Genomic DNA, 23,296 nt, shown 5'->3' on the forward strand with positions numbered 1-23,296 from the left:
TATTCATACCATTATTATAATTAGCCAACTATTAATCTTTAAAGACATCTCAAAGAACTAAAAAAAATTGACAGATAAAATAGAATTTCATAATTAAACCTCAGTTTTAAAGGCAGAAAGAGTCCACATGTAGATAGCAAACATCCTTAATTGATTTATAGCCATATAATAAATAAAAATATACCTTTGCTAATCAGTTATCAGTGAAATGACTTTTCTATTTAAAACAAATGTTTCTAACTGGGTATGCATAAGTAGAAGAAAGCTTTAGTTCTTATCAATAAGCTGTTCTGAGTCTTTATGGCAAAGACAGGTGGAAATAAGGTAGAAGGGAGGGGACAGAAATGAAAATATCTTCAATTACTAGATGCAGTTCTAGATAATAAGATATTCTCAGAAAGATCCACACAGCATGATAATAGCTAGAAATAAAACTCTAATAATACAGCAGCACAGTAGAGAACATGGTTGATGGTAAGATTCCTGAAACAGAATCAGAGAAAGAGGAAAATAAAGAACATGGAAAAAATGAATAGGAGTACAAAAGATTGCACACTAGAAATAGAGGTGAGATGGGGAAGCCACATGTGAAAGCTGGAAAAAAAATATATGAGGGAAAGACTTGCTGATTATTTTTTCAAAAACTGTATCAGGCTGGAATATAAATGGGAGGTTATACTTTGCAGTGAAAGCCACAGAAAAGGATACAAGATAAGAGTTCTAGTTCTAGCATACAAAGCATCTCAGCCCAAGTCTATAAAACTTCACAAATGAGATTTCCAGTTCAGCATAACCAATGCCTGTGTGTCAAAAGAAAAATCAAAGGTTGAGTCCTCTGTTAGCAGGAAACAATTTAGTGCCATTGACATCAAATAGAGATGGAGCAATTAAAACCAGCACAGAACCTGGCCCGATCCATTAGTTTCCATACTAACAAGAGGGAGCACAATTCCCTGTTAATTTGTGACAAAGTTAAAATAACTCTAACTGCTGCAGCTCAGAAAGTGGGAGATGAAACAAGCACTGCAGAGCAGTTGGAAGAAGTCCATTTCATGAGAAATAGCTCTTCATTCTCCATGCAAAAGCAATACCACTGCTAATAATGTCACTAATCTATTATATGCCTACAATTAGTACACACACTGAGGAAGGACCAGTCCTGTATGGATATTTGAGAAAAAAAATAGTCAGGGAGGACAAAATTTTCTTTAAGATGTTAACACAGTTAAACATATTTCTCAAGTTCCAGATAACTCCCACTAGCTGAACACGTATGGTGACTGATGCAGTGGGCTCAGGACCTTGAAACTCCAGATATGAGAGATTTAAGCTCTGTTTAAGCCTGAAAGTGGCACAACACAAGAGGTTCTGTCCAGAAGTTTTGCTTCTTTCCTTTTGGTTTGGACAAAGGAGAAAGCCTGACTTAGTGTCTATCCCTGCAAATTACTGGCAGAGTGAGCTGAGCTGAAGCTCTCTGCTCATCCCACTGACAAAACACAGATTTCAGTGATCCTTCCATTCCTGGTAGAGCTAGCTATAATTTTGTCAATTGAACTGCTATGTCAGTATAGAAGTGCTCTCCAAGAACAGCATGTGATGAGCCGTTTGACAGAACTAGGTAGGTTTCCTACAGAGGAGAGCACACTTTACTGGCAGGTCACTGGGCTTCCCAGCAGAGTGTCAGACAATCTAAACATAGCCATGCTTCTGCCAACTACAGAATAACAGCTAAAGCCACAAGTAATAGGGCTTTAGGGCTCCCTACCACAGAGGTGGGAACCTTCTGGTCAAGGAACTTGAGCGAAGCAAAGCTGCCTGGATGTGGCCAGGGATATGTAAATCACCACCATTGTGGTGTCTAGGGAGCTTAAGGAAGTTCATCAACATTTTGCTTTTGAGAAAATTATGTACATCTTTCTTTGTGTTTTCATTTCTTCATACAGACAAAAGTTCAATCCGTTTTTTCTAGAAGAATCGTAATTATTTTTTTCAAACACAGAAACATTTTTAAACATTCTCAATCTCCTGCTGAATGTAATTACATATTGCAATGATCCTTGGTACATGGGCAGCCAGCCATGTCATTAGGCATCCTGAGAACCTGTGAGGCTTCAATGCCTTTGCTGGTCTGGACCCTAAAATACCTTCAAAAATTAATCTTTTAGTGGAAAAAAGTCTATAGAAGACACAGAAAGGACAAGCAGGCAAATTATTAACCTGCAGAAGTTAATACATATATTCAACTTTGCTGTTTAAATGGGAACTTCTGTACAATGAAGACAAACTCTTAGGACTGGATCAAGATGTTGGGACTGCACATGGTGCATCAGCCTCTCCCATTAACATCTATGTCTCTTGCAGCCCATGGATGGCTAGGAAGAGCAAGCCCTTGAAAAAAAAGCCTGGGGTAAAAACAAAACAAAGAAAAAGAAGAAAAACCCCAAACCTCTGAATAAAATAAAATCACTAAATTGAACAAGAGTTTTTTTAGAACTGCTCAGACCCAGGATAGAAAATATTTAATTCCAAATACTTGATCTGCTATTCTTCCTTTCATGCATGGGATAATTGTTTCCTGATTCCCTGGAAAGTGAAATTTCACCAGTGGTGATCTCTTACCACATCCACATGAAGATCTTCTGCTTTATACAAACAATTAAATAGTTGGTGTGCATTGTACTAACTAGTCCAATTGATCACACACTTGTGAATAAAGAAGGACAAGTGTTTGACTTATTAACACAAAATTTTATCCTGGGGCATAAAAACATTTCTGAGGGGTTGGGGGTGGAAGTGAAGTTGCTCAAAAATGTACACCTTCAAGAACTGTCATTGCAATAAATTGTCGTTTTCCCCGATAAAGGGCTTGTTGCAGATATTCAAGTATTCCACCACTAAGATCTTCATCTCACATCAGTCCAGCTAACAGAGAGCTCAGAGCCCTGTGCTGCCAGGATGATGTTTCCCTATTCCTTTGGCAGCCCACCAAAATAAAAACAGAGCTCTCTTAACTCTTGATTTACCTGCACATTTGCCTGGGCTGCCAGAGCCCCCTGCGAGACTCCCCATGTCTCAAGTGCGACCTGCCTGCACGTGGCGGCCACCGTACAGAAAGACCCATAAAAAGGTTGTCAGAGAGTGGTCAGAAATATTTGAAGAGCTCCATGCTGGAATTTCTTAAAAGGGAATGTTTCAAATACTTCCACTGTACAGAAACCTCATATTTCTTACTTTCTGCTCAAGTTGGGAAGAACATTAAAAAAGGAGAAAGGTCCTCAGGGTAGAGATATAATCTCCTGCACTGATTTATTTTAAACTTCATTTCCAGCCCTGAAATCCTTCCCTTATAAACTTACACTCCAGTTCTGCCATTACCTAAGTAGGTCCAAAACCAGATCCACTGATGACTTCCATTATAAACAAAAAACCCCATACTTTGAAGCTACTTATTTCTCACAGCTTCCTTTTGTCATAGGATTTATCTGGGGCTTAATATTAGGAAAGTTCTTTCAAATCTAAAATTAGAGCTCCTAAAGTGTGCATGGTGAATATATGTCTGACATTTTAAAATACATTTTACCTCATTTCCGGTCTTCTACCTACAATTTCAATTTCTCAAATAAAAAAAGAAAAAGATAAGAGTCTACTGAAACCCACAGGCTTTTTGAAGCCAGGAACTCGGGAGAAATTAGCAAATAAACCACATGACAATAAGAGCTACTGAGCAAAATCTGCCAGCAACTAGGCAAGCTGAATGACCTCAGAAGCACTGAACAAGAAGAGGAATCTGCAACACAGGATGATAACAGAACAAGAAATGTAACACCTACATGGAAGAGCCGATTGCCTATGCTGATGATTTGCATGGAAGTTTTGGTCAGAATTTTGAAGACATATACTCATTTTTTACTACATTTTGACAATTCCAAGCACTAAAACAAGGGTAGTTTAATTAGATTATGAAGATTTTTTTTAAAAAAAAAAGTTATTCAGGAGCTGTAAAGTCATGTGAGCTGCAGTTGGACATAAAAATAATTCAGTCTTCAGTACTGGTAGGAATTTTCTAAAACATCTGGAGACAAAAAAGTTCTACAACATAAGGAGCTGTTCCTCATTGATTAGGTAACAGCATTCACAACAAGTCTTCTAGAACCAATGCTCTGTATGCTCCCATTTTTCCTTTGTTTCAGGTTCAACATGATCTGTGTGCACAGTGCAAACACAGCATGCAGATAATATTGATTAAAAGGGGATACTATATCCAGCAGTGTCACTGGATTCCCCTACTACAGCAACAATTTCCTTATAAGAAGCTCCCCACAACAACCACAGCAGACTCACCATGCAACAAATCTAAATCCAACATGCAGATACTGTCTTTGCAATCTAACCTCACTTTCATAATCACATTTCCTGCTTGTATTTTTTTTGAGTATTTAAATCTACCTGTCAAGTAGTCTTATTGGGAAATAGTTTGCAAGTAAGGAAGAAACAGGGCATATGCAAAACACTGAAGATCCTTAGGATGAAAAATGTTCACTGTTGAAATTCCTCTTCATAGCAAAAGGCCTCTCCTTTAACAAAGGAAAAAAAACCCTAAAGTGGAGCTTGCAGCCCCTCCTTCCCCATGACTTTAGAGGAAATAGTGCATATATTTTGATGTTGGATCACAGTGCACCATATGAGATGTCCAAACACCTCCTGTACAATTGTGTGGTACTTCATGTTACTGTGCCTTGAGGCTCAAGCAGGACTTAGTCACCACACAAAATAAAAATCACAGTCATAATAACAATAAGGCAGCTTTGCTTACTGATACAATAGCATCATGTAGTTTGGGCTCTTTTTTTGAGACTGATGATGAAAAGTCCCTTCCACGCCTACCACTTCCATAGCATTCCATGAGGTAATCCCTTGCAAACACAAGGGATCTGAAATAACTTTTGTAATAAGATATTAACTGTAGCATAATGGAGAAAAACCTTCTGAACTTTATAAAACTGGCCACGATTTATGTTTGTGTATCAAAGGATGTCAAAGAAGGGAGTGTAAATGAGGCTGTAATTACTGAAATAAATACAGATGAATAGAGAAAAAAAAAAAGATAAAAAGAGGAAACCAGACTGATAAAGAGTTGCTAGAGCATTAGACAAAAAACAGTGTTTGCAACCTATCACATGATTAAGCTCAGATACTACTCATTAGGGAGACTTCAGCTTCCAGAACAATAATATTTGACACTTGCTAAAAGTAGAGGTGCATTTTGCATTAAGAGGTGCATTTTCGATCAAGAATGAAGATACAAACTCTTAAAACTCAGTACAAAACCATCCAAACTTGAGCACCTGTGCAACAGAACACAAACTGTCCCTTTTAATGTCAATGAAAAAATGAGGATTTCAAAGCTTTGCATGTACATAGCTTTGAGCTTTTGAAAAGCTTGTTCATGTTTTATACTAAAACCCTGTTATCAAAAAAAAAAAAAAGGAACAAACCTTAGATACATAGTTAGGAATTTATTGTTAGTCAAATTAGTATTTTAGTGTGTAATTAAAATAAAATACCTTTATTTTTTGCCCAGGTACAATTATATCAATGCATATGTCTTGGATTATGTAAGCATTAAAGTAGAACTCTCTTAATACTACAGGAAATTATATACTATCTTCCTAGTTTCTGCACCTTTTCTGTGATGCTACTTTTTTAGTGCTTCTCTAGATCCTAAAGTCAACAGCCCCAGGCTTCTGTGAGAAGAGGGCAGGGGAGCCAGCTCAAAAGGACTGGAAAGCCACCTCATTTCTTTGTCCCAATTAATAGAAAAGGCTGATGTGTATTACCAACTGCATCTACACACTTCTAAAACAAGATAAAATCAGACAAGCCCAGACAAGTTCTAAGACCCTGCATTGCCAGGTCAATAAAAAGCCTGTGGCTTTTTACTAGTAATGGCAAAAATTATTTTTAGTGGGCTACACATATGATTAAGAGATGCAGATGCTTGCATACAGTGCAGAAAAGAAGGGTATGTACACAAACGTGCCTGCTACAAGAGGCCAACTGTGCTCCCACAGCACTGACTGGTAGTGTGAATACACAAACACTAATTGCAATGGAACTGGAAGTGATGCACACAAATCTGCTGCTAGAGCTGGTCTGAAAATCTGTTAACATATCAGCATGCCAAAGCATAGGTAGAGTCACGCTTCTCTCACATCTGACATGGAGCTTATTTCTAGAATTACAGAACTGTGTGTGTTACTTCAGTATTGTATAAATATTTGCCATCATGTTTCTAAGTATTAAATATGTAGAATATGATAACTTATCCTGAAATCAGGTGGCTTTGCTAGTAAAAACCAATGTCCCTCTTAATTATTTAGAACTTTTAAAGAACTATCAGCTGAAAGAACAAAAAATGAATGGGAAAAAAAAATCTATTCGAATTTTTGAAAAGTCTGGGAGAAGATATATTCAGAAAATTAAACTGCCTTGTGAGATGGATACAGCTTTCCCATGGGACTGTAACGGCAGATTATGTGCAGAAAGGGTTAGCGGTTAGCACAGCAGGTGTTAACTGTGTTGGAAAGATTCAATGATGTAGTTTATTTACAAAAAGTCTAAAAAGGCTTCCAGAGGACAAAAATGTTCATTAATTGGATTTAGACAAATTAAAACCGAAGAAAATTTAGATGGTGTTATCAAAGGTAGCCAAAAAGACAAATAACCACAAAATGTGATGGTAAGATCCTTGATACTATAAAAAATCAATCCATGCCCTGATTTAGGAGGAAAAATTGCCCAGAACAGTATCCTGTGTAATTGATCTTTACACCTCTCCATGTAACATGTAGTCACTCAGAAAGAAGGTACTTGATGTGATGGACTTCTGGTCTGATATGATGAATACTCTCCAGTGTAAATGTTGCAAATATAAGAAATAATGTTCAGAGAGAATGTACAGCTTGTTACTCAAATTATTTTAATAACTTTTTTTTTGTTATTAGGATTAAAGAATGAGTTTCCAAACAAGCAGAGGGAGAATAAGGATTATACTGTCTCTTAGACTTGTCTCTTAGACAAATTTTAAATAATAAACAAAAAGAGGCCAAGGATGCAGTCACAGGGCAGTAATTTAAAGAGTAGACTAGAGTAGCCATGTGAAAAAGGCATCTGTGATAAAAAGCTGGTGAGCTATTCTAAATGTTATTTGTACTGGACGTTGAGCAGGAAATTTTTAGGTTGCTAAAATACTGGATTTAAATATAATATTTCCAGAGAAGAAGTCCAACTGCATACCAGAATGTATTTTCAAGAGCGTAGACAACAGGTCTGGGGAATTGACAGTTCTTGTTTATTTGATTCTTGTGAGTCTGCATCTGCAGCACTGCTATCCAGTTTCGGGTTCCTTGAAATCAGAAAGATGTTGATATGCCACAACAAGTTCAGGAGATACGGCACTAGGACAGGGAGTTGGAGTTCAGGGTTTATGAGAAGAAGCTGAAAAGAGCTGTGCTTGTTCAGCACTAGGAAGAGAAGGCTTAGGGGAGATCTTTGCTACATGCACAACTACCTAATGCAGGTATGTAAGGATGTAAAGATGATGAAGGCACAGTCCCTTCACAAACGTGCACAGGTGAAAGGACGAGAGGCAATGGACATCTTTCCTATACCTCAGAGAAAATCTTGTATTCTCAGACATTGTCTTAACAGGGCCAAAAAGGATCTTTAAAATTCTCAACATAATATAACAATATAATACAACAAAAATAAATTACGAACTAACTTACTGTTTTATATTCCTCTAGAATTCTCATTTGGACACTGAGAGATGCCTACCCCACATGTTGTCCCAGACAACTGTGTATGTAGAGATGAAGTATTTTGAGAAATTGCAAGGGTTTAGTGACTGTTGAAGAGCACCGATTTTCATGTGTATCAACAAGACAAACAAGGACATAACATCAAACAGTGACGAAGCTGCGAAAGCCTCTCTTAGCAGCAATAAACTTGTCCTAGGAGGAAAGAATTTCCATGCTAAAAGCTGCACAAATTGAAGTCTGGAGATTCAGTTGCCAAATAAGAACAGTATAAGAACAAATAAGAACTAGTAACCAATTCTGGGGACTCAGGGAGGATGAAATTCTTTTGCTTTAAAAGAACCATCTTACCAAGGGAACATTTTGTCAATCTGTGCTTGATAATACAAAGAAAACCCTAAAAACTGCATGCAAAAGCTCAGTAACAATATTAAGGTCATGGATAGCTTGCTGTGTCTCATGAAACCAAAGAACTTTAGAAGATAAACAGTATTATTTCCCTCTTTGAAACTGAAGAAGAAACTGAGCTAAATGACCTGATAAGACACCAAATTATCCGGAACTTAGACTTGGAGTCTCTGAATAGGACCATTGCCCAAGCCACTAATCATTGCCTGGCACTGTTTTCTGAGCATGCTGCTATAACTGCATGTATTTTGTATGTAAATAATAAGCTTTCTGGTGTTGGGTTTTGTTGTTGTTGTTTTGTTTTGTTTTGTTTTTTTTAATTGGGAAAAAAACAAAACACAACAGTGGTCAGTGTGTGTTCTAAGGTGCACACAAATTGGCTGATCATCTCTCTGTTAACTCTAACATTTATATAATGTTTAAGAATCACAAGGCTTTTATATATATATATAAGCAGTCACTGCATTTCACAGTTTGTCCTGTCAGCTTCCTTGAGGCCAGCTACACATCTTGGCAAGAGTTACTATATCCCCCAAGGAATCAGTGATTACTCTTTCAAATGGAGCTGCCACTACATTGGAGAAAATCTTCATAACAATAAGCTGTTTTTGTAGATGTCCTTATTTGTCCCCCTTGATAATTAATTTGAAACTCTAACATTCAGCAAACCAGTAAAACCAGTGGAATATCTCATTTCTCAATGGGAAGGCATCTGCAGGAAGTGTACTTGGTATGGAATTAGTTTCTCTAGTTAGTAAATTAATGCAGTGTGTTACATAATTTGAGTAGCATTCACATTCAGTATCATCTGCAGCAAGAAAATTTATTCTATCAGCATTCAGTTGTGACACCTTTTTATGACAAAATTAATAACTTGTTACTGCACTTAAAACTATTAGATGTGGCTTCAAAGGACACTATCAGGTGTTGAAAATTTTGTGATAAAGTTAACAAGTGTTTTATATTCTGCCATTGTAACCAATGACATCATCACTGATTGAAGCCATCAGAACAGTAATGTGGAAAATAGAGCAGACTCTCAGGTGTTACCTTTGACTCCTGTTTGAAGAATTGTGCTTTAAGTGCAGATGTATCAAAAAGTAAACATAATTAATAAAGTGCCTTGCGTGGCTGGAATCAGTAATTTTATAATATGCTAAGTCTGATGAATTATTGTGGGAATTTAAATATGTTATGATATTTTAATCTTCAAATTTATTTTCCACAGAGACAGACAAGATGCAGAAGATCTAAACTGACCATCTACCTACTCTAGATAGCATTATTATTAGCAACAATGAAGAAGCAACATACAGTAGAGCAAGCAGCATCCCTTGTATACACCCTAAAAGGATTAAATTCACCTTGCTGCAGAGGATAAGAACAAAGTAAATGTACCGTGTCATCCCCACGTAAGTCCAAAAAGCTGTGTTATTTCAGTTACTTTTCAGCCAGGAAGGCAAAAGCAAGGATATTGCTTTTGGGACAAATAATTTATATCTTTGAATTGATTTAGTATGCATGCTTAGATTCAAGAAAAGCACACAGCATTCACCCTGACAATTGTTTTGCAATGCACAGCAGACTCAGATGAGGCCTAGAACACCCCTTAAAGGTCATTTTTTTCTACTGACTGTATTTCTTAGGTCCAAATAAATAGCATTATTCAGTTATGTATGTGCTTTGCACAGTTAGCAATGTGCACACTTAAGAACATGACTGTTTGCTTAAAACCACTCATGAGTAAGCTTTATTCATCAATGTCAGGTTTGACCCTGAAATCCTAACATATGAAAATCCAACTAGTGCCACTTTGCGATCTGTATGCTGAACCAGAACCCAAGCTAGAGACTCCACTGGTTTTGTACACCATATAGGGAAGGGTGTTAGGAAAAGCCATCCCACAGTTGCGTGGCAGGATAACACGTTAACAGGCAGGATCACAGACACTCTGTTAATTCTGAGAACAGGATTCCTTAAAGGAGAGGTATAGTGTGGGATGAGTCACAATTCCCTCCATGTCAGACAAGCAATATGGCAAATTGGCTACAGAGAGGACATAGCAGACCTGGGGTTAAAGATTATGCACTCCACTTGCTTCCCGCTGGCTCTTTACAGTGTCTGAAAGAACAGACTCTTCCCCAGGAATCCAGAACATCACTACGTCCAGCATTGAAGATTAGTGAACCACTTGCTCTCCACTAAGCAAACTTCATTAATACTTTTTTCCAGTAAAAGAGCTTATCCAGAGTCTGAGTAAGTAACCTCACCAAAGATTTTGTAGCCATTCCTGAAGTTTTCCAAAACATTATTTGTGACTAAAGTATTGTGGTTCAATTACCAATGTACCTGCTGTATATCTCTCTCCTCCCTTTACCCCAAGAAACCCTGTTTATCTAAACAGCTCCCCAATTCCTTCCTAATCCTTCAAAGGCACAAGAGATACAGTAAACACAGTGGACAAAGCCCACCTTTTCCTTATGTTCCATTGGGGAAAGACAGTTCTGTCAATACTAGAAGACAAGTAGTTCCTTCTCCATTATTTAGAATCAGATCTCACAAGCTTTGTATGACTACCAGTTTAAGTCTTCTTGCTAGGCTCAAATTGAGTCTCATCACATGTTGTACCTCAACTGCAGTCCTTCTCAACCACCAGTGTTATAACTGTAGCTTCTTAAACATTACTTCCTTGATATAACAATGACACCACGATTTCCTGATTCCCAGTCCTGCCCAGGGTTGTGTCTGACCTAGGCAGAGCTTTAGTCTGCTCATCTGCTCAGATTCATTTCCTCTCCTTCTCTCTTATCTCAGATTCACTCCCCTTCTTACGTTGCCTCTGAAGGTCAACTTTCTCTACGAAACAGGTTAATTTTTAAAAATATTTTCTTTTTCCCCTCAAAAATAGGTGTGGTGTTGGATATTGTTTTGTTTAATTAAACAAATTAAAAATAGGAATTTTTGTTGTTGTTGTTATAATATGCTATTCCAGGAACAATGAACCTCATCTCCATGGCAAAACCTGAGGTATTACATGCCTATTCTTACTGGTCAATGAAATAAGGGGAAAATGTCTTTCCTTATTGCAAAAAAAGTTTCATCTGAAATGATAACCAGCAGCAGGTGTATTTCTGCTGATGCCATGTGCTTATTGCCTGAATTTCACATTTCAGTGGATTTCAAGATGCAAAAAAACCCTATAGGTGAATAACTGTAAGTATACTTAAAATTATGGGTTTATTATGCCTGAATTATGCCAAAAATGCATATATTTGAGAAATGCTTAAATTATTCTGTTGAAGCATTTGCCTCCTAAAAGCTTATGAGCAACAACATTTAATGCTATACTGGAATAAGATTGTTTTCATCATTCTACAATCAGAGATCTGTTTCTATACTCTGCTAGTCATGTCTACTAGGAGCAAATCCTAAATACACTGACCTTGCTGGGAGTCTTTCCATTGATTTCATCAGCCTTATGGAAGGCCCACAGCTTCCCACAGAAGCATGGGCTCCACAGTGGTTCTCTGATCAGAACATCCTGAAGAGCAGGTTTTCTTTTAATGCATACAATTCACAGAGTGACTCTGGAATACTGTTTAACTATGTAATTGGCAGCTGATGGAACAGTTGACAATTAAGTGAGAATCAGTCCTTAGAGTTAATTTGCAGTAACTCAGTTTGCTGCCAGTTTCTGTACAATTTTGAGAGCTAGTTATGCTTCACTGTATGGTCATACATTGGTCTTTTTTGGTAACTGGAAATTCTAACAAATGCCTTTTTCTTTTTGTGAGAAAAGATGTGAAACATTTTTAGATGGCATTATTGCCTCAGACTATACTCAGGTTGAATAAATGACCCAAGATAATTGGGACCTTGGTCTCGATAGAGATGCCATCCTTCAAATAAATAAATTAAAAAACCTCAACCAATCAAAAAAAACCCCAACAAACAAACACACAAAAAAAACCCCAAACAACACAAAACAAACCCAAAAAAAACCAAAAAGGGGAACAAAGCACATTAGATGTAAATTTTCATAAATACATGTGTAACAGAGGTGACAAGAACCATAAGGCAGGTGCATACACAAAAAACCCCCATGCACACAGTTAGTTTATGCAAGCCATTATTATGATTGCAGATGCAAAGGGTAAGTCAGATGTTTAACTGTTCATTTAGTCATGTAAGTACTGTTTTACTAAGCAATGACACTGTATATATGTAAATTGAGCAGCAATCTGATCTGTTAGTGTTATACTCACTTTGTGCAGGGCTAAATAACTACCAAAGATGAAAGGAAATAGAAAATCATAACTGCAATATTGAATGGCATTAATTATTGGTGGCACTGCAGCTCATTATATTGCCAAATGTCTTCCTGCTTAGATGCACATTCACAGAATCACAGAACCACAGAATCACAGAATGCTAGGGGTTGGAAGGAACCTCGAAAGATAGGAAAAATGACTAGAGGGAAAAAAAAGACTGCAAGACTGCAAAAAGAAATATTTCAAAGCTTCTGCAAAGATGATAAATGTCCATTACTGTGGTCTGTAATCTCTCAGACAGAAAGACCTCTTCTGGGATGTAAACTGCTTCCATTACACTGATTATTTTTCTGTCAGGAACATACGTATTGATATACACCCTAGTAGTTTCAGTAAGGGACTGCTAGTGAGACAGGAATATCTTGCAGTCAAAGACAAGATAAGCAGCGATGTCTCTTACATTTAAGATACATCCTCCAGTCAAAATGCTATTCCTATTCAGCTGCACAAATATTTATGCTATACCCAAATGTAAGCCCCAATGCCTGGGGTACAAATAATTATAAACATTTCAGTAAAAATTTCATCTCCATGTTTTCCATACATTTTCTGAATCCCTCCATGTGCCTATCCTCTGAAAGCTCCTTCATACTGCCACTTCGGATGCTGCCCTGGGTTTTGCTTCTCTCAGAATGCCAACCCTAAACTTAACATTAACCCTAAACATAAACCAAGAGCTGGGGCTGGAGCTTGGTCTTAGCCCAAGACCCTGTACATGGCAAGATGAAAACTTTACCAGGAAAGAACTCTGAAGCTCAGCATTCGCTTTGGTAGCCCCTTCACAGTCCCATTCAAGTTGCAACTCCAGGCTTTTCCATTCTCCCAACAATAAATATAAAAATGACCCAAACTTCAGCTCAGGAGTTGTGACAGAGACAGGATATAGCGTGGCAGCTGGAATGTGACAGGGATTGGTGACACGGGCTCAAAATAAGCCAAGGCAGTGTCCTAGGTATACTGTTTAGGTGTAGCACTAAGGCTGAAAAAAAGAGTGAAACTGCAGTTAGAGCAGGGAAGGAGTGGAGAAAGCAATGGTCTGCAAAAGCAACTCTTCCTTGAGAAGACTCTTCCCTCCTTTGTGTGGCTGGGAGCCTTAGTCTCAGGGTTAGTGCAGTTCTAGGGCCAGGATTAGGGTCACGGTTGAGTCAAAGCACAGAACTGCAGTTGGCATGAGGCTGGGAAAGGGCCCTGAGAGAAAGGGGCAGGCTCCGAAAGAGCTCTCTCCTGACAGCTTGCTCACATCAGCCTTTGGGCTGGCATTTTTGGAAAGGCTCTGCTGGTGTACCCAGTGGTTCTGTGCCTTTCATCCACCCTGGTGTCGCATTGAGTAGACTGGGGAAAGCAGAAGAGCATTATTATAGTTTTTAATCACATAAACTCAATAACCATTTCCAGTCTAGTTTAGGAAAGCATTTCACCGTGAACAGTGTGTAATGAGGATGAACAGGAATTATTTAGCATAGTAACACAGGAAATATGTACATGGGCTTGGGAGATATGAAGAGAGAGAAAAAAAAGTAAAAAGAAAGTTTAGACTGAGTCTCAAAGAAAATTCTCATTATCCATTAATCAGCTACATAGGTGAAAGTGCCCCTTATGATATTGAGTAAAAGATGGGATATTAAAAATTAAGCATCTTAAGCATCTGACAGGGGATAGTCGTCCCATCAGTCATGTCTCCTTAAGAAAAAGCGAAGTTTTCACACTCCATTTAACATTTTGAAAGTAATATCTTTGGATACTTAGGCTAAAAGCACAGAAATTATTTGGGGAATTAAATTCTTTCTCTGTATGCTTTCCACTGGCTTTAATAGGTGGCATAGACTACCTTCCCTACTCAATAATTCACTATTTTGGGGGGGTTGAACTAGATTATATTTAGAGGTCCCTTCCAAACCCCTAACATTCTGTGATTCTGTGATTTTTACTTTTCTCTGATTCCCTATCTACAATTTTTGAGTTTTTGTGTTAGGAAGGACATTTCTCTCTGGTTAAATGAATTTAAAGATCAAAAAGCTTAGAATTTCAGAGACTGAAAATTCTAAACAAATTTGATTCTGAAAAGAGAAGGAAGAGATCAGTCTCAAGGGAAATTTAAGTAGGAATTTAATGCCATCAGGACTATTGAAGTATTGTTTTCACAACTGATTCATAAAAACAAAAGAAATAATTCCTGCCTAATTTATTAGTGTTTCAGGTACAGTTATGGCAATAATTATGGGTGTCTTTCTTTGCATTCACATGTCCTGATGATGTTTATAATGTCATCATTCAGCATCATTTAACTCTACATACCAAAACCTAACAAAATTCAATGGTTGCTCATACCTTGTCCACCTGCTGCTTATCTGGGCTCATCTGGAAAGGATTCAGTACTTTGCCTTCAAAAGAGGCCTTGTATGGCATGCATGGTGTTAATTCTGTGTGTAATGAGGCCAAAAGACTGTTAATCCTTTAAGGACCCCTAAATGACAGTTTAGCCTAAGTTCTAGTGGCTCTTTGAGACAAAATGTCTACTACAGACCTATGTGGTGTCTGGTGTCAATGCAGTCAGCAAGCTGGAGTCTAACTCTGCAGCCAAGTGTTTAGATCTCCCAGCCAGGAAGAGAACTTGTCTAATTGCCACTGGCCAAGAATCATCCCTCCTCTCCCCTCTCTTTTCCTGCTTTATAATTATAGTTTCTGGTTCACACTAGAGGACCCACTACGTTGCCTTCACAACCCTTAACTATGAAGCAGCATGCAGCAATTGCCCTTATCAAAGCGTGCTCCAAGCACAACAACATCACAAGAAAGCACTACCAAAAGGGAGTCATTGTGTTATGATGACAACTACATAGTTACCATGGGGAAAGTATTATGTGGGGACCCAGCTGCACTGTAAAAGACATCCAGGAGAGGATCCATATCTGGGATCCTCCCCCTCTTTGTCATGTCCTAGATAGCCTAGAGCCAAAGGGAAATCTTTAAGCTCTTCTGATTTTTGTTTTTGTTTTCCTTTTCTCCCTAAAGCTACAATCATCATTTTAGTCAAGGTATGCCATCAGCTATGGACCCTGCTAATAAATCTTTGTGTAAGTGAATCTATCTCAACATCTTTGTGCAACAGATTCCTTCCTTGGCCAGGGCCACACACTTGTTTATGAGTCCCAGTATGTCCAGTATGATACAATTTGATGCCAGTCACATGGTACAGTAGTGTTCCGAACTTCCTCAACAGCTTAGAGTAGGGTTACCCCTAAACTTCTCCCCTAACATCTGATGCTTGCTGTGAGGAGAACTGCTTGCAGTGTCAGTTCAGGCATGCTGAGTTTCAGGCAGGCCCACAACACGTGTCCACAAGTTGATGATTTAAGATTCTCTTTGTACTCTTAGAACTCATGATATTCTCATTAACTGACGACCACAGGTTAGGAGTACCTCCTTATGGATTCAAACCTTTTTGGATGTTGCATAAGCACTTTGATGCTTAGCTCAGCCAAGCCCCTGTGAATCTGTGGACATCATCAGAAGCTGAAATGCTTGCAGTGAGTTAGGTACAGTGAACAGGGAATGAAGGAACAGGGTTTGGACAACGTTCTCAACTGTCCAAACTGTACATCAGGACTTGTGTATCCCTGTCAGTACATGGGGACAGTCATTATTCTTTTATTCCAAATCTTTATTTTGTCATTTTAGATTTAACTAGAAGGAATTTTTTTTCCTTCATTGCAGTGATTGAATGGTATCCCATTGGAGGCTGGAGCGAGGGTTTTCTAAAAGCTATTGCACTAGGAACAGTAACAAGAATTTGTATCATCAACTAGTTCTTAAGTTACATCATATTCACACACAGGACTGCATTTCTGTGCAATTGAGTAGAAAAAGGCTCAGTTTCAAAACTCTAGATATTTGGATTTGGGTATCACACATTTAAAAAAAAAATAAATTACATTCATATTCATTATAAACCCCACACATTCAGTTACTAAGTAATTCAGGAATTGTTTTTCCTAGGTTAGACCAGTTTGGTTTTTCTCTTCTGCCATCATTGCGGCAGAATTCTATGACTGAATGTACACAAGAGAAAAGGCTATTTCTTCCTGTTGTTTTGAAGCAATGAACGGAAAAGGGAGCTGAAAATTGAAGGAGCTGCTGCCAAAGTTGTTCATAAGTCTGCAGAGAATCTTTCTGTCAATTACTTTTTTTTTCCTGCTTATATGACATACATTCCCAGAGTGTCCTGTTGCAGACTGCATCATCTGTCAGGGAGTCACTCACATGGTAAGGACCAGCAAGCATCACAAAAGTATTTATGTGGATTTTCATCTGGTTTGAGAAATTACTTTGCTTTGGCCGTGCTTTGCTCCCCAGCTGCAGTCTGTGAAAATTCTGTATGAACACTGAGTCGGAGAAGACTCTTGGGGTTTGAGGAGTTTGAGGGGTTTGAGATCAGATTTTCTATTTAGCCCAAAAGGTTCCAGAGTCATGCCAGAAGTAGCTGAAGTTACTCAGTTACAGGAGAGAAAAAAAAAAAAATCACTGAGTGACATGAACAATCCCAAGAAAGAGTCATTATTTACATAAGGCAGAATTAGAGGGTATGCTTGAAGTCCAAGGGATGTGTAAACCCCACTTTTTGTATGTAGCTCAGGTAGGTCAGCTTCACTTAAATTCTGTATGTATTTACAGCACCATAGCTAATGTAGGACAGATTTCCACCTCCAAATATTTCCCAGAGCTCTAAAGAGGATCATGATACCTATGCTGACACCACAGATTTTTGTTGCAACCAGACTGGTTATGCCACTTCTGACACACCCATATCAGCTGCAATCATCCTCATCAGTGCAGCAAAATCTTTAAACACATTCCAAATGTTATAAATGTATTAAAATTATGAATGTTCATTCAAATGAGGAAAAATGAAGTAACACCAATAATTAACTTATTTAGTATCACAGAAGGCCCATGGTGGAAGGAGGTTTTAATGCTCTAGTCTTATAAGCGGAATTGTTTCATACCAATAAAATAGCATGAGGTAAAGTTAGGCAGTAGCTTCTACAATATTAGTGAAGAATAAAAAGAATAATGAACCTAAGAGCCCAGCAGGCATGTTGTTTCTTTTGATATTATGTAAGGTACATCATATAAATGAACTAATTCTTGTTCAGAAAATCCTTTTATAGCTCACAGCTTTTGTTTTCTTTTGATGCAGCTTTTTACTCTGAGTGCTGGCAGCAAAGTGAAATTTACTCAAATCCTGATGGTCATGTGGAGCTGGTGCATCAGTGAGCAGAATATGAGTAAATTCTTCTTTGCTGCCAGCACTCGAAGCAGAGCATACAGGATTTCCAGGGAGAAGGCCACATTTGGGAACGCAAGAAAATACAGATGGTCAAAAGCAACCTAAAAGCTGGATTATGAGGAGAAAGAAAGGGAGCAGGAAGAGGAAAGAAGAAAATTACAGCCCAAAGAAAGAGAAGAGAGAGACAAGACAGAAATGGCCAGGAAAAAGGAAAGGGGAAGAGTGTAGTGAACTTCAGCCAGTGCAAGTAAGGCCAGTTCTGCATATGACAATATGGTTACGTGTCTATCAACTATAGCTGAGCATCCAGCTTGTAAACAGAAAAAAGAAGATATAATTTTTTAAAAAGTGAAGACTCTAAATTTTCAAAGTGACGTCTTGGGTCATCTAATTTCCCTTCTATCTCTTTTTGTAAATGTAGTAGCTGCATTTTGTCATGGTGACTCTCTCAAGAAGACATAGCAGAAGAGAGGCCTCTCCTTTCAAGTGAATTCTTGGTTTCCCCAGTGTATCCTTGTAGGAAAGGTACTTAATAACTAACCACCTACATAGTAGAGCTGATAGAACACTTTAGGAAATAGAAAGCTGAAAAATTTTTTTCCACCAAGTTGTCAACTCTAATTTTCTGTGATCCAAGGTTTGTGAAGAGAGAACAAGAGAAAAACTGAGCTGCCTCACTCTAAAATTAAAAAAAAAAAGGAAGGGAAGATAAAGGTTCTTAAATGTTATTTCCTTCTAAAAAGAAAAAAAATAAAAGGTTTTGAGTTGATTCTAACATAGAATAAACCCAAATTTTCTAATCTATTGAGCTACTACAAACCAGCACTGTTTCCCCCTAACCACCTCTCACATTTTTCAGGCTAGGTACAAAATAATTTCTGCTTTAGCAGGTTCACTGTATAATTTTTACTCTCAGTATGGTGAGAGGAGAGACCCTTTCCTGTTCCTTTGGTACAGAGAGGCTTTCAGTTTATAAAATTAATTGATTGCATGCCAAAATGCATCTAAATCCAAATGTTTTTTGCAATTCGACATAAATTCACAACTGCACCTTGCCGTGTGTCACTGAGTTTTGTGGTCCAATTTTAATGGAATACTTGATGAAGCTTATGTGCATATTTTTGTCCCACATATACAAATCCATCATAAGAATGACTGCCTTCAGCAAACAGAATATCACATGCAACATTACAAATTTAGATATACCTTCCTAAAAATAGAATAGGAACAAAATTAAAGAAATAATGACCAGTAAAATATCTGCCTGAAATTCAAGCCTCTAAGAAAAGTCCTGCCTTTGTCAAAATGAGAATGAAGAGTAGAAAAAAAAAAAAAAAAAAAGGCAAATAATAGAATTATTAGAATTATACATAAAGTAACTCAAGCTGACAATCTGAAAGCAAAATAAACCCCACAGCTATTAAATTGGTAGACTTATATCTAGCTAGTGGATGAATGCAGTTCAATTGTTTGCTTTTCATCCTCATCTAGATGAAAAATTGGATCTATTTTGCAACTCATTTCCTTTTCAAGTTAGTTGAGGATCAATGTTTCTTAATTTTTTTTTAAATTTTCTTTCATTGACTAAATATATTCCCATATGTCCCTGGAAGTTCCAGCCAGCAGTGTCCAGGGTGGGTCTTATTCTAGAAAGAGAACTGCTTCTTTGTGCTCTTTCTCCTGTCACTTTTAATTTATTCCCTAGATGTTTCATTAAGAGGCTGCAAGTTCCCAAAACATTAATAGGGGTTTAAATAAGACTAGTCTCTTTCCATTGATCTCTCATGTCTCAGCCATTCAATCTTTTCACCTAACTTGATTCACAGTTGTAGATGTACTTTTCATTGGTGCTGCTTTTCTTGATTTTTTTCCTAGTGATATTGCACACCACAGAAAAAAACACACAGAAAGAAAAGGAACAGTTCCTTTTCTACAGTAAGTCAGTAAAACTCACTGAGCTGACAGATAAGGCCATTCCCAACACCATAGTAATTTTGTACACACCAAAACATCATTTGTGATGCAAGAAGTTAGGATTTATTTTGTTCTCAGTTTCTCACGTTTTCATACTGTGACCTCTTACCAACTTTGAAGGCTCAACTGTAGTATATAATGATACCATTTGGGATAAAAAGTAGCACAAAACCACATTCTTCATTTGACTTTTATCTTGAGAACAAATGAACTTGGAAAGAGTTCAAGTTCGGTCCAGTACATGCTACTATCATGTCTACCACAGCCAGCTCAGCACTGCAGAGGGGCAAGCCCAGCCTCCCCTGTCGGTGAAATGGCAGCAGTTCTGTTCAGTTCCCAAGCCTGAGCTGTCAGCTGTGACACAAACAGGTCCAACAAAAAAGTCATGATATAGCAAACAGCCCATTCTAGCAAAGGTACTGGATTTGGGGGCATAGAGTGGGGGAAGGGTGAGCTCCTCCTTCACTTGGAGTTATTTCTGATGCATCAGTGGATATGCAGGAATTTCTATCAGGAGCAGAGACAGTTTTTATAGAATCCAAGTAATAGAGAAACCTCTCTAACTCAAAATAAAGTGCTCTGGTGAATTATTACTCACCCCCCCCAAAAAAAAATAATAAAATTAAAAACTCATATTGTGTTTGTATATTTAATTTGTCTCACTTCAGTGTCCAACAACTTGCTTTGTCTAAGAAATTAACAAAAGTGTCTGCCCTCAAACTTTTGTTCCTTATGTAGGTACTTTAAAGCAAAATGTCTCTGGAATTTCTTGTTCCCAAGTCAAATAGAGTGAGTTTTAATCTCATGTGATAAGCAGAATATTTCAGACCTTGACTAATTTGTATAGCTTTTACTGAACCCTTTCAGTTTTGTTGACCTCCCTTTAAAGGTGCAAATATTAGCTTCAAAGGTAGCGTCCCATTACTCATTGGTAGCCGGCAATGTTTTGGATCAATGGTTTTCTTTTGGAGAAAGTTAATTTGCTGAAATCAAACAACTGTAGTACTGCACCTGGTGTGTCAAATCTTTCAGAAACTGTCTGCTTTTCCCTCAGCAAGGCTGTTTTGTTGGCTGCTGCAGAATTAGAACCTATGGGGTTCTGATACCACCACCTCAAACCTCTGCAATTTCGTAATGGCAAAATCAACTGTAGCCTCAAATTCAGTCAGAACTTCCTGTTCAGTGATTGCAGAATCACAAAAACATTCTGGGTGGAAAAGAACTTTAAGATCATCAAGTCCAACCATTAACCTAACTCTACTGAGTCCAGTGTTAAACTATGTTCCTAAGCACCACATCTACACATCTTTTACACACCTCCAGGGATGGTGATTCAACATTGTTACAGTGTTTAATAACCCTTTCAGTGAAGAAGTTTCTTCTAGTATCTAATCTAAAACCTCCCCTGGTACGAGACACCATTTCCTCTCATCGTGTTGTTTGTTACTAGGGAGAAGAGACCAACCCCCACCCCGCTGCAGCCTTTTTTCAGGTAGCTTTACAGAGCAATAAGGTCTCCCCTCAGCCTCCTTTTCTCCAGACTAAACAACTCCAGTTCCCTCAGATGCTCCTCATAAAGCTTCTTCTCCAGACCCTTCACCAGCTTTGATGCCCTTCTCTAGACTCACTCCAGCGTCTTTCTTGTGAGGGGCCCAGAACTGAACACAGCACTCGAGGTGCGGCCTCACCAGTGCTGAGTTCAGGGGCACGATCACTTCCCTACTCCTATCAGGCTTTTAAGTTTTCCAGACTATCTTGTTCCTAGATGCAGTTAGTTAAGTGCCAGAAGGTTTATTGATCTACCTAATCAGGTTTGCCATCTCTGCTGTACTGGTTATTGGTGATTACAGAAAGATACTTCATTCTTTTCTGTGATACCAGCTTTTAAATCTGCACATACAGTTTCTGTGCATTCCCACTTCCCTCAGGGACAAACTGGACCAATGTGCTGAGAAGATGAGCAGTTTGTTCAGAAGTTGAAATACCTCTTATTGATCTGTATCTATCACTTACCTCAGACTTAAACAGGAGAAGATTTTGAATTTCACCCTATTAAATAAAGACTGTCAGCTCTGGATAGGAAAGGTGATACCTCCAGTACTTCACCAGCTGGCAACAATTCCTTTTCCTGGTGACAAGTAAAAGTCACTTTGATGACAAAAGGCGTGGCTTCCCAGGAATTTATCCTGATAACATCTGGTCTAGAGCATTCCTCCTCCTCCCTTGTGTGACTACACCAGGAACCACCAGAATAAGCTCATGCCACAAGCTAGGTCACACTGTTTTGCTGTTAAGGAAAAGCTAGGACCATACAAGCTCAGCTTTAGTTTGGTTTAAACTGCTCTGAAACCACGTTTTCAGGCTGTTGCTAACCAGCTTTTTTCTGCAACAGTGCTTCAGCTTTGATGGCTTCACCGTTTTCCCACTCTGATAACTTGCTCATACCTTACCTCAGCATTGCCCACTCAGTTGTACCAGTATCTGTTTGTGCACCTGAGCAAGGAATCAGAGAACTGGCCAGGTTAAAAATAACTCAGCAAAAAGAAAATGGGTTTAATCTGATCAGTTCTCTGACCTGGTTCACTCTGCAGCTGCACAAATAGTGGTAGGAGCAAAACTAGGAAGAAAAGGAAGAGTGACAAGAATAATCAACCTGATGAAAGACACAATGACAGCACTGAATGAAGCACTGTCAGCCTACAGCCTCTGTGAGAACAACGTGGTATGACATTCCTCTAGCCACTGAACACTACAGTAGTTTATTCTGCAATCAATACAGATTACTAATTAGCCATAATTTCTGACACATATAATAACCAGGCTATTTTGCATAGGCTTCCTGTGGTTCATCTTGTGAAGGGTTCTGAGTCAAAATGTGATTGGGTGTTTGAAGGTAAATTCCTTCTGGGTAGGTTATTTTATCTGTTCTGTCAACAAGGCTGGAAGTAGTAAAAAAATGAATTTTGTTCTCAGTTACCTCAATCTCTGTCTCAAAATCTAGCATGTAAAGAAAAGCTTTGATTTCTGTATGGTAATGAGGTGGGCCCTACTCATGACATGAACAGTTTTTATAGCTATATTATCTCTACTAACCCACTGCCTCCCTGGTTTGGTGATTCACGGAGAGTAAATACCCACCCCATTAGTAATTTCTTTTTTCCAATCAGTCTGAACAATATTCTCAATTTACCACAGCTGGAACTGCTTTTAGGCAAATCCTTGCTTGGAGAGTATGATGCTTCTTCATTACACTTAATGCAATTTTATACCCACTCAGAAATTAGAGGAAGTGTACTTTGTGATTTAAACATCTACTGGATCGAACTTTTTGATGTTTATCCCGCAATGTGCTGAGTCAGAATCCCATCAGAATCAACAGGAGTTAGGAGCACTTAGCACTTGAAGACAGATCATAAAGTTAGCCCCTCAGTGATATGTTATATCTCTTTGTCACACAATTGATGAGCTTTGATGCAATA

This window comes from Apus apus, chromosome 4, assembly GCF_020740795.1.
Source record: "Apus apus isolate bApuApu2 chromosome 4, bApuApu2.pri.cur, whole genome shotgun sequence".
NCBI lineage: Eukaryota > Metazoa > Chordata > Aves > Apodiformes > Apodidae > Apus > Apus apus.